Source organism: Anopheles aquasalis, chromosome 3 (assembly GCF_943734665.1).
Source record: "Anopheles aquasalis chromosome 3, idAnoAquaMG_Q_19, whole genome shotgun sequence".
In the NCBI taxonomy this organism is placed as follows: domain Eukaryota; kingdom Metazoa; phylum Arthropoda; class Insecta; order Diptera; family Culicidae; genus Anopheles; species Anopheles aquasalis.
In genome coordinates, this window is record NC_064878.1 from 13,903,886 (window position 1) to 13,916,960 (window position 13,075).

Here is a 13,075-nt window from a genome sequence, read left to right on the forward strand (position 1 = left end):
ATGTAAAATTAATAAGTAAATCGATAAAATCAACAAAAATTGACCTACGACAACGTAACGGTGGAAAAAACGGTGGAAGCGGCGACCACTACCGTCCTGGAAAACCCAGGACAAGGCCCAGGACGTGTTGACTCCTCTCCTCCACCCTTTGTTTACAGCATCGATTATGAGGAACAACATGTAACCCTTCCTGTGCTGAACCTCCAGAACGCCGAAAGCGATCCTCGGGGTCCTGCTTGATCTTCCTGGACCGGCATCGCATTCGTCCAGGATCGCCGAATCGCCTTCGATATTCATTTCCACCGTACAATCCGGTTCCGAACCCGAATCCGAACATCACGATTGCCAACACGACGGGGACGCGTCGGAAAATCTCTCGGCGTCGCTCTCGTGTTTCTCGTGAAATTTCTCTCGTTCTCGTGTCGGTTACGAACATAACCCGAGTTACGTTGTCGTCGCTGTTCGTGGAGTTCACTCGTAAACAGGCAGAGCGCGGTTCCGGTTCCGTTATGCTGAGAGCATAGTTATGTGTTTTGTTTGAACGTTCACGCACCGTTCGGACCGAGCCGAGTTTGAATTCGACGGTTGAAGGCGGAGGTCACGTTTTGCTGCTGCTCCCGGGTTTTTAGTGCACTGCTCCTTTTGCCGGATATTTCCCCACACCACTGGCGTGTGTGTCGGTGTGTTCGTGTCGTTGTACGTGTGTGTTTTAGTGCTCTTCGATGGTTTTATTGGTAGAAGAAAAAGGTAAAGCAAGAACCACGCAGGGACTCCCTTTCGCCTTCCGTTCCTGTGATTCCTTTCCTGGTGGGCGAGGAAAATCCCACGAGTAAACGAAAGTTACAGAGACTTTTGTGGGAAAAAAAACAAGAGTGCGTGTGACAGGTTGTCCATGTGTGTGCGTGTCTCTCTGTGTGTGATTAGGGAAGGAGAGAATATCGTGATAATACCGCGGACACACAGAGGGACAGCCGTTTTTCGTGGCATTTCCTCGTGCTTGTCTTCTAACGGAACCACAACGGGCGCTCCACAAAACCAAGTGAACCACCAATTCGATCTGCCCTGGATGGTATCCCTCGAAAAAAAGCTCATTTTCTGCTGCTCCCCTTCAAACCATCCTCTTCCCTTATTTCACCATCAAAGAAGAACATCAAAAGCATCCCTAAGCTAAAGCGAAGCACTAGCAGGACGACACCAGCAGCGCCACTAGAACGGACGATAAACAGAGAACAACGCGAGTGTTTTGGCGTATCCCAAAACGCCATCATCGCACGGTGGTGAAAATGATAAAAGTTCGTTCGTTCGTGTGGTTCACAGTACGTTGATGGAAATTTTGCGCCAGGGCACACAAAAACCAACTGCGCTGGAATCCAAGACCACAAACACTCTTACACTTCGGCGGGGGGTTTTTTTTTTAGACAAACCCAAATCATTCGGTGCCACATCCGGCGCGTTTTACAACTTTGGACACGTCGCGTGAAGCAAACTCATCATCTAACGATGGCGATGGCGATGGCGATGGTGGAATCGATTCGTGGCTTCAAAGGGAAGGGACCGTGCCGGATCCCGGACTATCCTGTTAGCACTGTTCGATCGGTTCCCGAAAAAACCAATAACCTGCACCCAGCGCTGTGTGTGCCTCGGTGGTGACCAAATGGAAGCCAAAAAGCCCCGGGTTCTATGGTCAGCCAACCGGGAGACGAACTGCAATCCGTTCCTTCCGAAACTGAACAACCAACCAGCCAACATCACAGAGATAGAGCTAGAGTGAGAAGGTTTCCGGGGGGGGGGTTCAGTTTTATGATTTCTCGTTCCGTTATGCAGCCCGAGGGTGATCGCAAGCGAATCGCTGGTTGACCAACATCGTTTGCCTCCCTTCTTGGTCCCCTGATGGTGTGCCTGGATTATGGTTGGCCAGTGTAACTGGAATGGGGCATGTGTGGATCACTTTTTTCTAACGGGATTCCCCGTTTCATAGGGAGGCAAGTGAGGGATCATCATTTGAACGTTCTATGCCCCTTGGGAGGGATGGCATTCGGTCCGGTGCATCTGCCTGGCGCACGTGTGTATTTGATGCACCAGCGGTCACTACTAGTTGACCATGGCACCGGATTGGACGAGTAAAAGAGAGAGATTCTGTTGGAATAATAATCGCCACCACTGGCGTTGGCGAGAAAAACAACCACACCATGCTTACGAAGCTGTTGGTGGAGTTTTCGTCCTTCATTTCCCTTTTTTTTTTGTTGCTCTCACAGTAGCATTTTCCGACATTTCCCTTGCATGAGCCATGAACATCCGGTTACCAGCAGAGGAAAACAGCAGCAGCGGCAGCAAAAGCAAACCAACGAAAAATGCACGAATTGAACGGATTGACGGATTCCGTGCCCGGAAGCCAGCCCACTTGGCCTCGTCCGTGCGTGTTTGTGTCTGTGTCGTTAAGGGCAAAAGAGCCCACAAAATTGGGATGTAACCAAACCGAGCTCTGGCCAGATGATCAGGGCCAGTTCGCTTAACCTCCCCCGCGCCCCCGGGGTGGCTTGTGGTCACTGGTTCCGATTGCCATATGCCATCGACAACATGGCCCCCGGGGTGTTCGAGTTTTTGCTGGTGTAAATTTTATCGTTAACATTATCGACCGTGACGAAGACCCGAGTGCCACGATGGCACGTCAAACATCAGATCAGAGCAGAGAACATGTCGCTGTGATCGGATTGGAGCAGCAGCAGCACCACCGAGAGTAGTGATTGGATTGGTGAGATGCCGATGGCGATGGTTTGGTTTTTGTTTGATTTAGGTTTCCCCCCAACCCCGGGGGTGGCCACACTACTGGTGGTTTGCAAAATGCACCAAATGATTCGTTGGGTTTTTATTTTCGCTTTACGGTGCAGTGCGACGCGGATGACGGAGAGTTTCATTCCTCGGGGAGGGTTATTTGTAAGTTGTGTAAATCGATTTAGTTGTAATGCGTAATTGGTTTTCGGTATGGCATTGGTTTACCTTTTGAGTTGGTTTTATGCTTTCATTATGTTGTGTCAATAAAGAGTATTTATTTTCCCTTTCAATTTGCGTTGCTTTCAATTATCTTTTGTGTTTGGTTAATTGCCGATATCACTTATGTGTTTGCTTGTTGCGAGGTAGGTTTTTTTGTGTGTTTTTATGAGTTTATTATTTGTTTCAGATTATTTTTCATTTCTACTTTAGCTGCTTGATCAATCGATTCCATCCAGAGCTTGTACATTTTGATGTAAAGGTTTGATTTTTATTAGTAAAAGTAGCATCTTGTACCCAGCAATTTTTAGTAGAGAATATATGTCAAAAACTAAAAAAATTGACTAAATTATTGTTTCAAAAACTGAGTCCTTTGCAAAAAATCCATCATTCTACCTGAGCTAAGGTACTACGCTCGCTAGTATCCTGACGACAATGTGCAATCAAAAGGAACCACACCTCCTTCGACTCCTGCGAAGGTCACATTCCGTTAAGCATAAGCCAACACCATCCCCGTTGTTCGTGGTCGTTGACGAGCTGCGTGTGTACAGTGCACAGTATTCACGCAATAGACAAGGTGTTAGTTTGGCCAGCAATTCATTTTTTTATGTCTCAACCCCACAAACCCAACCGATTCGCCTCTATCGTTCGCGTTCCATCTTTCACGAGCTCGTTTCACGCCATTGGAATGCGCTTGCCAAAGGCCTGAGCTGGCCGGAAAAGTTGCCAAAAAATTCCTACATTCCAGCAGGCTGCCAAGCCTTCGCCAAGGCGCACGCTAGGACTCGCTAGGATGTTCGCCTTTTTTTTCGCCCCCAAAATCGAATGCCTCCGTTCACAATGCCCAACCCAAATACCGGAAGCTACCAGGAGGAGGAGCAGTTAGAAAGCTCCGAGGTCTCACGGTTGTGCACAGGTATGCCAGAACGACCAGAATTTATTGGTACAAAATGAAGCCGCTACGTGAGCAGGGGCATGAATTTATTTCAATCGTTCCTGGCCACCGTTCCGGAGGAGGACTCCTCAGTGTTGCGGGCACGCGAACTAAAGGTACACGAGCCCTTTCTTCCTTTTTTTTCCGGGGGGGCTCTTCCGTTTCCGACCACCACGACACGACAAATGTGGTGGAGCTTAAGGGAGTTGGCGCAGTTGCGGAGCGAAAATGAGGATCCCATCCAGAAAGCAACAGGAGAAGCAATGGGGAATGGGAACAAAGCTCGACTTGATATGCACACCCCGCACATCGCGCATATCGACACCGGCAGCCAGCGTTGGCGTTTGGGATCGAACTACGCGAGGGAATTGGCCACAACAGACACGCCACGAAGGGAACAACAAAAAAACAGCCACCCTGACGTCAACGACTTGTTGGAATGAAATTCGAGGCAACATTCTTGGTCGCGCTGTACATATTTTCTGTCGCCATCTTAATCCCGGAAGCCAGGACCCTGCGCCACTGATCAGATCCGTGCTCGCGGTGCGGTGCGGTGCGGTGCTGCTTGCGGGTCGGAATACCAGGCCAAAGATATAACCATATATCAGGCTTAAGGCCTGAACTGCAGCAGTGCCAGTAGTGGCCCCGGTGTGAAAGCTCCGCGGCAACGCGTAACGGGAGGTTGAATGATTTCCTTTTTCGGGGGATCACTGGGATGCTGTTTGCTGCCGAGTCTGTTATCGCGGATCCGCGATGGGAGGGGAAGCTATTCAACAGGGACCGGGACTGATCACCGTTATCATCACAAGGCGAAGGTAGATTCCGTTGAGGTGTAATGGTGATAAAAAGGGCAACATATTCATCCCTGGGCTTTTGAGGGCATGCGAGATACTGGCAGGATAACAACGGTTTTCGGTGTAATGGTGATGTTTTCATGATGAAGTTGAAGGAAATCAAAAGTGGGAAAATTTCATGGATAACCTTTTCAGTCGTTCAAAACGAGTTCAACAATTTTTTGTTGGAAAACCGCACGCATGCTTGTTTTAGAAAATCATAAAAAGGCATAAAGGAACAAATCAGATTATTAAAAAAGGAGAATTCCATTTCTCTGAATGCTATTTTCTGTTGAAAAGAGTGACCATTGGAATTTCTCGTAAATATTCGAGAGACTGTTCGATTGAATCACATTTCAGTATAATCTAGTTTGCTTCTTCGAACATGTTAACGTTGTTTAAGAGTATGAAATAAAAAATTCAATGTTTGAAATTGTATTTGCCACCTAACTCCAAAAAATCCTTATCTGAGGTGGATTTTAGTTAAAAGTTCGGAGGAATTGTTTGAACTCTTTCCTCATTCATTGCCATAAAGGCTAGTCTGATCTTCTTTATACTTTTGGCTAAACGCGAAAATTACTTACTGCGACAACTGCACACGATGGGAGTCTGTGGTTCAAACGTAGAGAGCTGGAGTAGTATCCTAATACTCTTGATCCTGGGAGTTTCAGATAACCTGCATGAACAACTGGTTCGTTCTGTATTGCTGGATCATTTTCGATATCTGATCGGAATGCTTTTCACATTATCTGAACCAATATAACTTATCACAATTAAATCACAACCGCGTTAACAAAAGGACCGATTCTCCTTGCTAGTTATACCGTTGGACTCACGAATGCAATTGTCGTTAGAAACACACCCATTGACTACTTGATCCCGCGAAACAATTCATAGCAACCTTCCTTCGCCTAACAATCGCGGGTAACTTGATAAGTACTTTTAAAACACTTCCTTAAATTTGGTAAATTTTCCCTTAATATAAACCGAATTGTTCTTAATTATCTGCCATGTACAACCAGTGACAATTCCACCTACATGCACCGCATACATGAATTGACCTCACAAAAAGTCAACGTAAACCAGCACAATCATTCTCGTTCGCCGAGCATTCTCTGCACACATTTGTGCTAACTAATACTAGGACCCTATGACCCCATAAGCATGAGGCTGCTAAGCTGCAACTGACACCGGAGCTGCTCCGGCAAAAAAAAAACGGAGAAATGCTGCACACGGTTCAAGTTGTTCCATCACTTCCACGCTGCTGCCCCAAGGCCCCTCCCCGCACTGCACGTTCCTTTTATGCGCTGCTGGATGCTGCTGCTGCTGCTGCTGCTGCTGCTGCTGCTGGACTCCTTGGGCTAAACAAGCAAAACAGTCATCGCAAAACTGGGAACAAATCGGTGGCAAATGTGGGTGACGCTTGTAATATTTGGTGGAGCAGATTTGGCAACGAACCAGCCAGTCTGCTGCTGCTCCATCGCCCCAAGGCCATGGCCCAATGCCATAGCACCCACATGCCGGTTGTTTGGATTTATTTTCGTTCACATTTCGCTTCTGGCTCCACACAAAAAAAGTACCGAACACATAGAGAGCAAGAGCAGCGAGTTACAAGAGGTCCTCAGCATGGAGCAGCAGGAAGGAAGGAAGTGTCTGAAAATGTCCTAAATAATTGCTTCCTAGCACTGTCACGGTGTCACACAGGTGTCCCCACAGAGACGCGGTTCTTGCTTCATTCTCGTTTTCCACGACCAAACAAAAAAAAATCATGGAAAACACAGGTAGCGAAGGAGACACTCGTCCCGAAGGGACCGAAATCCGTGGAGAAAAACAAGCACAACACGAGGTGCCTTCAGCTCTCCCCCGGGGTGGCGGCTTAACCTCGGTGCCCTAGTGGAAGACCACGTGATGGAACCTCTTTTTCTCCCTTTCTCGCTCCTTCCCGTCCCCCGGAGCACCCCAATAAAGGGGCATATTTGAATAAAATTCTACCGCAACCGCGAACGACCCAAAACCAAAACCAAACCAAACCTCCTCCTTTTTACGGGGTGCGATATCTGCAGCGAACCACTCGGACTGCATTCAATCTCTGCCAGCCACATGCCTCACCAGCACACACTCATATGTGTGCTGGTGCTGCGGGAAATCAGCACAAAACATAACATCCTTTTTAACACAACATACTCACCGCCCATGGGCACTAACCGACCAACCGACCGACCGACCGACTGTCGTGGTCGTTCCCTTGGTCTCCCCCGAGAGCTGGTGCTGCTTGATGCTGCTGCTGCTACTCCTGCTACTCCAGAGTGCTCCGTGGTTCTCGGTGGATCGCTGCCAAAGGATTCGTCGAGCGAGAAATGAAGAGAGAGAGAGAGAGAGAGAGAGAGAGCGAGAAAAGGGGAAAAAAACGAACAGAAAAATCAGTCACAACATGCTGCCGGGGCCACATTTATGAATATTCAACGCCGCGCGGGGCACATCGAGTCTTGGCGGGAGGGTGGTGGTACGAAAAGGGAAGCAAATCAGATCCACCATAAAGCGAAATCTCGGGAACAACTCGGTGGTGTGGCCACCCTTTTCTTTTTTTTTTCGTCTTCTCGTCTCGATGTTCAGCTAGTGTGGATCGAAGACGTTCCATGTACGTTGCTGCTGCTGCTGCTGCTGCTACTTCTTCTGCATTTTATGTGAACTGACGACTGACACTGCACACAGACACACTGGCTCACATACCTGATGATGGAGAGCAAAAGGTTGAAAGGCACTGTAAGTGAGCTAGTAGTGTTCGCCGGGCGAAGGATATTTACATTCCACAAGGACTCTTTCTTTGCGAATGATGCCGAAGAAAAACCGGCATCCATCCATCCACCACAGGAACTACACTTACGGGGCGGCAGTTTTTTCTTTCCGAAAGGCAAAGTGCTGGAAAATTAATAGTTTCCCATCATCCCGGGAACCGGGAACGTTCCAATTTTCTTAAATAAAATTCTCCTCCCTTTCTCTCTCTGTCTCTTCCTCTCCCTACAGTGCGCAAGAAACTCCAAGGAAAATCGAATCAGGAAGGAGCTTAAGTGACGGTGAACGCTGAACCGAATCGTTCTCATCGTCGTCCGTCCGTCGACATCACCAGCCAGCCAGCCAGCCAGCCAGAGATCCTAGAAGGCCTTCGCGATTTGCGGCTCGTGAAATTTTGTGAAAGAATTTTGCACCCAGCAAAGCGAGCGAGCAAAAGTTTTCCACGACCCGGGGGGGAAGGTGGTGCGGTGCACATTCGCAAGTTAAATTACCCAACACGGTGTAATGATAAGTGATTATTAAGTGCAAAAAGATCGCAGATAGGCACGGCCCGCACGGTTTAAGGTGCGGTTTTCGTTTCTTTTTCTTGCTTTTCTCGTTGAATTTTCCACACCAATTTTACGCCAAACCCCTGGCAAGACCCTGGCAACCACGGGTCGGCCCGTTGGCTTGCGCTTTGGGTGTCCTTTGCAGGCGGCTTCTTCGAAGAAGCGAGGCGCCCAAGTAGGGTGGTTGATAAGGAAAAATAAATTACCTTTTCCGGCGGTGCGAGCAGCCGGGGGAGAGGCTCGTGAGCTTTTAATTTTCCACCTACACCTTCACGAAACGACGACACAAACCGGGGCGGGGTGGTGGTGTGGCGAAAGCTTTCGCGTTCTTGGAAACGAAACATACCTTCTTTCCTTCCTTCCGGCCGGGGTGGTTGGCGATCCATTACCTTTCACCACCACGATGCGAGCGTGCGGGCTAGCGAGTGAAATTGAAAATCATATTCATTGATAAATTACTGTGTATGTATAGTGCTCCCGTATGTGTGTCTGTGGTTTAGTGTGATGTTCTAAGAACGAAGAAAGTCCTTGAACCATAAAAGGAACGGAAAGATCGTTACGATTGGATAAGGCGAAGCAGCAAACGGTCGAGCGTCGTCCTCGCGAAGGTAAGCCATGAAATGCAATTTGTCTTGAGACACTTCCCTAACATCCAGCCCATCGTGACACATTTTTCTTGGCCTAAAAATGATGAAAAACGAATTAAATTTTTTCAACGCACGAAACAAACGGAGAATGACGAAGAAAATATGCTAACGAAGCATTTTCGCGATATTCGCTTCCAAACGTTACGCTTCTGTCAGTATCTGCTGTTCTTCGAACGGAAACGGAAGTTTTCTCGCGGAAGCGAAGGATTCAAACGACCAAATTCATCGTGATGGTAAAACATAACGGCGTACAATTTGATTACCGTCACCACGGGAGACTGCGGTCGGTCGGTTGGTTGGCTTGTCAAAAATGTCAAAGCACTCCTCTAGCGTCTAGGAAGCATTCTGAGCAACTCGTAGTAGGCGCCGTAGACGTGATGAGCAGCTAGTAGCAACAGCAGCAAAAGTCCAAGTAGCAGGAGCAGCAGCATGTCACTGTGGAGTCCCCGGAAAGCCATGCGATGACTCGGTTTCGGTGAATTGATAATTTGTTGAATTTAAATAATTCCTCCATCGTTCGTCCGCATGGTGCTGCTGCTGCTTTTGTCCGTTCTCCAGAAGCGCCACCACCATTCACGATCGATCGACCGGAGGAAGATGAATAGAAAAGAAATGGCAATGTGTCATGGTGGAAAGGCCACGGTGGCCAAGGGGAAACTTTTTTGATTCGATCAAAACCCCTCCCCGGCGCGGCATTGGTGTGACTTTTCATCCCTTGAGGTTAAGGGAGCGTTTCCTGGAACTCGATTTTCAGGGAGCAAGTTTTGGGGGTGGAAAGGACATCTTAAAGCCAACTGGAACGATGCCGCGCGCGCGTGTCTCTTTAAGAGCGCGAGTCGCTGTCGGTGTTGAAGTGACTCTACGGCGGAAGAGGACCATCGAGCCCAAAACTTGGGCTTAAGTAAATGTTTGTCTGTAGATTTATTATCATTATTTTATCTCTCCTCCTACTCGAGGCGCGGTCCGGCCGGTTTGAATATGCAAAATGTATATCCAAGGAGCGGGGGAGCCACGAAACCGCGCAACCATGAAAGCGCTAATCTTATCATGATTAATATCAATCTCGTTTGTGCCGTACCTTCACCACCATCGCCTGAATCGCTATTGAAAAGCCTTCGATTTGGCCCACATAATCTCATTATGAAGTTTGGTCTGGCAAAGGAAAACTCTTATCCTATCCTGTTGGCCGACTCCTACCACCACCTTGCCGCCCTCGTCTTTGCCCTTTTTTTTAATACTGCCCAGTTAACAAGGGACCTGGGCCTGGGTTGCTGCTGCTGCGTCGAATCGATTTAAATATGATCCTCGAGCGGTATTAGGTGATCCAGTATAGCTCCGACCCTACAGCATCGGATCCTATCCTTTCACCAGCGCCAGAAACTTCAAAGAACCATCGACGGACTAACTTTCTATCTTTTTTTCTTCCACCTTCCCTCCTCTCTTTCTCGCTCTTTTGTTATCTGGAATTCACTCGACTAGGCCGCCGGTTGTGGTGGTGGTTGGTGGCCTTTTGCAAATAAAGCGACCACGACAGCGCGGGCCTACGTTGAACTTAATCTTTGTCCTGCGGAAGGCGAGCGGCGAGGGCCCGAAACACCCCGAAACGGTTCGTCTGCTATGTAAATGTCGAACCCTTCGTTCGTAAAGTGATCGATAAGGAGATTCGCTGCTTGCTTTGGTGGGATTTTTCTCTCTCTCTCTCTCTCGATTCCTTTATCCTCCGATGAACTTTCAAAGCAAGGATTCCGAGGTACGTCTTTCGGGGTATTTGGGGGTTTTTTTTCTGTCGAGTTTCCGAGATGCCGGTATCTTATAGACAATTTGAGACATGTTTGATCGGCCACGTATTTAAAGGACGAGGTTGGGGTGCCTTCATGGAACCGGGTTTTGAACCGCAGATCGTACTTTAAGCTGATTTGCTTGCGTAATTGTTTGCAGTACTATAAAAAGGACAATAGATGTAATACAGAACCTTTACTGGACATTGAATAAGACGAGATTTGAGACCTTGTTTTATTAATTGGCTAGTATTACCGTGAATCAATAGCGGTTATTCATTGGACATTTTTAGATTGGATTTTAAAGAGATAATTCAAAACGATTTTTTTAGATCTGAGTTTCAATTCAGCTTCTCATTAATAAGTTGATGATTTCTCTGATGATAAATTACAAAGAGAGCTACTAATACCTTGAAGAGAAATTTCCATGTTTCACCAAGAGATAGTTCCAAGTTACTAAGTAACGATAAGGACCTGCTACTCCTCCCTGCAAATCGCTACCAAGTAAAGCATTTAAAACTTTCACTCAAACGACCAACAACAACCCTTCATCAAAGCTCAACCATCTCGCCCGAAGGATGCTCGTTACCGGTCTCACAGGAAACCCGTTCCGGCCTTACACCCCCCGGGAAAAAGTGTTGGCAAACCCTGGTGTCAACTCAGTGTCATGAAGAAGGGAGTCAATCACATCACCCCCGCCGGCCAGGAAAGTCATCATTTCCTATTCCATCAACTACCCGCAAACGAGATTGCAGTCCGAAATTTAATGAAAGATATATTAAATTTGTCTTCCTTCCGGTGTCCATTCGCCTTGTCCTTGCCAACACACATGCGCACGACACAGACCGGCCACTGGAGTGCCAGTCGCAGCATTCCCATTTTCAATACGGGATGGACCATCCTCCAGTTCCATCTTCCCAGAGCCCAAATGCTTTATGTCGGCTTCTGGGCCGGAACATAAATTTACGCTCCCCCCCCCCCTCCCCCCCCGCTCACTACACTCCCTTCTGAAAGGCCCAGTCCCTAAGGCAAATGGAGCCCCCGAGAGTGTGGCAGTTTCCTTCCAGATTCAGACATTGTTCAAAGCTGTACATCGTCATCCTGGTTTCGTGGCACCGGGAGCACAGCCATTCCCGGATGTCCCTTCCATTTCTACACGCGCGCCTGCGAAAATGCTAACCTCTCTCTCCCGGCCACCAATGGACGTCCAGGGCCGGGACCCTAACGACTTTGACGGTTGGTTGGTGACGGCTGTGAACCTGGACTTGGTACTTTCCGGGACGAAACAATATCCAGCAACTTCTGCGAAAGTGGCCGCTGTGTGTGCCCCTGGGAGTGCAAACATAATATCCCCCTTTGCTCCGACTCCCGGGGGCCTACGGGGTTCGCGCAAGCTATTACTTGCATCAAAGCGACGAGCGGACGGTCTGGGAAATATCCATTCGGGACAGCGACGACGACAACCACCCGTTCGCGCGACGGAAACTGGGCGGAAATCGAGGTTAGGATTCCCGAGTACAAGGGACTAGCCGCATCTTAGAACCTTGTCCTTGGTTAGCCAACTATAGTGTCTTTGTCTTGGCTTGTCTTGTTCTGCGGTGGCTGTTGTGCCCGTTGGTACACAATAAGATCATCCAAGTATTGAAGTGCAGCACGAGTTCGCGGTAGTCCGGGAATCCGCCAATGTTCATTATCGGTGTAGGTCGATAAAACAAAAATCCGCGAACCTTCCGGGGGTTGAGGAAATTGGATTTCCCGCACGCTAGAGACGAGTGTTCTGTGCAGATAGTTCTTAGCTCCGGGAGCATTTCTTGGAATCGCGCTCTGCTATTCAATCAACAATATTAATCTCACAGCACTAGCACAGCCATTGTTGATGCTGGGAGTTCAAAAACGGATCACCCCCGGGCTAAAATGTACATTCCTTGAACAGTACATATAGTAATCTGAGTAATTGGTTGTAATCCTTGCAGCAATCCTTCACTAACGAACACAACGAACACATTGTCTTTAACTTCAGCATCATCAAGTCAAACGAGTGCGCATCACACATCGGGACAAGCTCCTCCAAAACGCAGGATAAGCGTCCCCCCGTCCCGTGTTAGTTCAACGGGAACGGAAAATGAATTGATTCCTCCACATACGCCAGTCAGTCAGTGGCGGGAACGGAGAGAGAGAGAGAGAGAGAGAGAGAGAGAGAGAGAGAGAGAGAGAGAGAGAGAGAGAGAGAGATAACCCAGCGATACAGTCAACGCACCGCAACAGACCGGGCACCAACTTAATCTGTAACACAATACGTTTGGATTTATGCTCCACCAAACAAAGACCATACGCCGGGGGGATACCAGGGATAGAAATGCGTTTTTTTTAGGCGTTCTCTCTCTCTCTCTCGTCTCGACTCGGCCACAGCAAGTAAGACAAAGGACACTGGGCTGGGTATCGCCGTAGGGTAGAAAGTTGCAGGAACCGGTGAACCAACGGATTCGTTTCCGATTTCGATTGCGTCTCCGCTTCGGTACGCTTGATGTGCATTTAATAGCCCCCGGGGGGGTAT

The 13,075-nt window shown here is 48.3% G+C and overlaps 1 protein-coding gene across 1 annotated transcript in view; it reads left to right on the forward strand.

Annotated features, from left to right (window-relative positions):
- The first annotated feature begins 7,864 nt into the window (after positions 1-7,864).
- The window catches only part of LOC126579343 (leucine-rich repeat neuronal protein 3), a 71,527-nt gene continuing 66,316 nt past the window's right edge, over positions 7,865-13,075 (forward strand). The window contains exon 1 of the mRNA XM_050242837.1: positions 7,865-8,704. The gene's annotated coding sequence lies outside the window, so the exon portion shown is untranslated. The remainder of the gene's footprint in view (positions 8,705-13,075) is intronic.